Here is a 3795-nt window from a genome sequence, read left to right on the forward strand (position 1 = left end):
CTCAGCGGAATTTGAACTCAGAACATAAAGACAGATAAAATACCTATTTCTTTACTACCCACAAGGGGCTTAACACAGAGAGAACAAACAAGGACAAACAAACGGATTGAGTCGATTATATCGACCTCAGTGCGTAACTGGTACTTAATTTATCGAGGCAAAGTCGACCTCGGCGGAATTTGAACTCAGAACGTAACGGCAGACGAAATACGGCTCCGCATTTCGCCCGGCGTGCTAACGTTTCTGCCAGCTCGCCGCCTTACTCAAGTCTGGAAGAGGCGAAGAGTAGTGTGGTACTTGAAGGGGCTCTATTAATTTTTATGTTTCAGGGTGGTGCAGTGGCAGAATCGTCACAGAATCAGATAACCTATCTTTTATTTTTTACTTTTTTTTTTGATATTTAGTTACGGCCATTTCCATTCTGAGTTCAAATTCCACCTAAGTTAGCTTTTGTATTTCATTCTTCCGAGGATGGATCAATAAGATAAAGTACTAATCAAGTACTGGAATCAGTGTAATCGGCTGTACTCTCCTCCAAAATGTCTGTTTGCGTGCTAATGTTAAAACAAAATCAATAGTTCTGTTTCGACATGATGTTAGTTGATTCTTTAATTCGGCGACTTACCCCGTATTAATTATTAAAATTCCTAGAATATCGCTGTGAAATTTGATTGAGCTGTCTGGCTACCCTCTCTCACTGTGTTTTCTTCGTATGTTTACCTTATTAACACGTAAGGCCTTGATGATTGAAGTAAATAAAGAAAGAATCTCCGTGTGGAATTTATTTACTTTATAGACAGACAAATGATACAAGTGAATCCATAAACCTAGTCTTTGGAAACGCGACGTCACCACTACCACTACCACTACCACCACTGCCTCCTCTAGCTTCATCACCATCCCTTACTACTACTACTACTACTACTAAAAACCACTGCCACCACCACACCACCACCACCATTAATGCTATTACTATCATGACCACAATTCCTACTAATACTTCTACTACCAACACCGCTACCACCACTAATACTATTACCCCCACTACCACAATCACCACCATCATCACCACCATCTCCTTTCTCCTTCTTCTTGTCCTCCACATTCTTGTGCTCCTCCTGCTACTGCTACTACTACTACTACTACTACATTTCACTGGGAGGGAGGTGAGTGTATCATCTTAAAAACAAAGAACTTTTCGAAGTTGATAGGACCTCTTCTAAGTGGTCATCCGTTGTACTAGAAACAAAAGTCAAAGCTATCTCGTATCACACTCAATGTCTTAAATCTAGAAGGACAGACTGGATAATGTTAGGACTTGATATTATGTCTGAAAAAAGAGAAACGGTGGCGGTGGGTGGGGGGGGGAGCCAAAGGCAACAAAAAAAAAAACAAGCAAACAATAAAAAACTGAAGTCGTCGGAATGGTTATGGGTAGAATGTCTTTGATCATAGATCTGTTTGATGAAGACTGACATGGGGTTATGAAACGCAACATCCAACTGTTATGGCAATGATAACGGAATCACTGCTACATCGCCGCCGCCGCCGCCGCCACCACCGCCGCCACCGCCGCCGCCACCGCCGCCGCCGCCGCCGCCACCGCCGCCGCCGCCACCGCCGCCGCCGCCACCACCAAATCCGCCGCCGCCGCCGCCGTCACCACCACCAACACCACCACACCACCACCACCACCACCACAACAACAACAACAACAATACCAGTAACAACAATACTAACAAAAATATTCAGAGAATAATTAGTACCACCACCACTACCAGCACTACCACCACAAATACCATCACCATTACCACCACCAAAACCACTACCACCACCACTACCATCACCACCACCACTACGACTAACACCACCATTGGCAACAATATTAGCAACAACACAACTCCTGCTACAACCACTGCTAGCATCACAATCACCGCCATCACCATCACTAATAACAAGACTACAGTGAGGATATAACTCCCCCACTACCATCAACACCACTCCCCAACATCCCCACCGCCAACACCAACACGACGATGACGACGACGACGACGACGCCCACCACCACCACCACCATCATCACCAATAATAACAGTAACAACATTAACAACAACAACATTAGCAATACAATCACTAACACCACTATATTACCACTATTAACATCACAGACCCCCCCCCCAAAAAAAAAAAGACAAAAAATAGAAAAACACAACAACGTATATAACGGCAAATAATATCCCCGGACATAGCCATATCCTCCAGCGCCACCTTCAATCCCTGCCGACACGACGACTACGACCCGCCACCACCATCCCCGGCACCACGACTACAATGACCATCATCAGATCCACCATCGTCATATCTACCACCACCACCACACCACCACCACCACTGCGAACTTCATCGTTACCACCACCAATAACAGCAAGCTAAAAAGAAAGCCCCACTAACATCACACAACCACCATTACAACAACAACAACAACTACTACTACTACTACTACTAGCCCCACCACCACCACCACCACTACCGCCACCGTCACTACCATTCTCGCCCTCCTAACCCCTCCCTCACACATCAAAAAGAGGCAACAAATATAAATAATTAGCATAGTCTACAATTAAAAATGGATCCCCCATCCCTCACCCTAAAATCCTTCCACATTCTCCCACACACATACAAAAAAGATCACAACCAAAATATTTTTAATAAAAATATAAAAATATAAAAATAACAACAAAGTCAAGAGAACATACAGTTTATTCTATCGATTCCACATGAAAAGAGAGATATTGCTTGCTTGATATCGATAATCCGATCTTAGAATATCGATTACAACAATATTCATTCAATTTTCATAACCTTGTTAGTTGCGGCTTCTCTTTCGCTCTTCTCTCTCTCTCTCTCTCTCTCTCTCTCTCTCTCTCTCTCTCTCTCTCTCCCTCTTTCTCTATCGCTTTTTTGTTTCTCCCTCTCTCTTCTCCCTCTTTCTCTCTATTTTTTTTTCTGAGACGGTTGTTTCATATCTTTCCAGTTGCTTCTTCATATGTTGTCTTGGCAAAATCAAAATCAGTGAGTTTTCTATATTCTGTGATTCTATCGTCCTTGGCATTCACCAAAGATTCAGAGATAGCTTTGGTGATAAGGAAAAAAAAAAATCTTGCGCAGAGAATCTAATAAAGACTTGTAAAGACTAATGAATGTTCAACGACTAAAGACTAAGGAATACTGATCGTTCTTGACAAAATTATTACGCATTATCTCAACTTATAATATTAACTACTACGTTGTTGGTGTTATATAATTCCTAATTTATCTTGACTGAATACATCTATGAACAAAAGTTTTCCATTTGTGCCCACCCAGTCCTAATTTTGTTTATATAGTTATATCTTTCTTATTGACGTACAAAACATATTAGATTTTTAACTATAGTGTATGTACGCCTTGTATTTAACGACAATTTCTTCGTGGACAGAAAGAGAAATAGGCATGATGCAGTTCCAATAGCGTGTTGAGATTTCCTCAGAAACTGAGTTTAGACAGGTGTAAACTGTGTTTCTACATTTGTCTATACATACGGTATTGATTAAAAGCCTATAGATATATTCTCTAGTACAATTTCGCATTGAAACAAAGCATTGTTAATGCATCAATAATTTATAAACCGAACTCACTCCGTGAGTGTGTTGTATATGCAGACTGTTTAAAGTACTTCAGCTGTTAAAAACAGTGGGTTTACAAGCAGTGTCTCCGTGGGTGGATAAAGAAAATAGTTTTTGCAGTGAAATTCCA

This window comes from Octopus sinensis, linkage group LG2 (genome assembly GCF_006345805.1).
Source record: "Octopus sinensis linkage group LG2, ASM634580v1, whole genome shotgun sequence".
Taxonomy (NCBI): domain Eukaryota; kingdom Metazoa; phylum Mollusca; class Cephalopoda; order Octopoda; family Octopodidae; genus Octopus; species Octopus sinensis.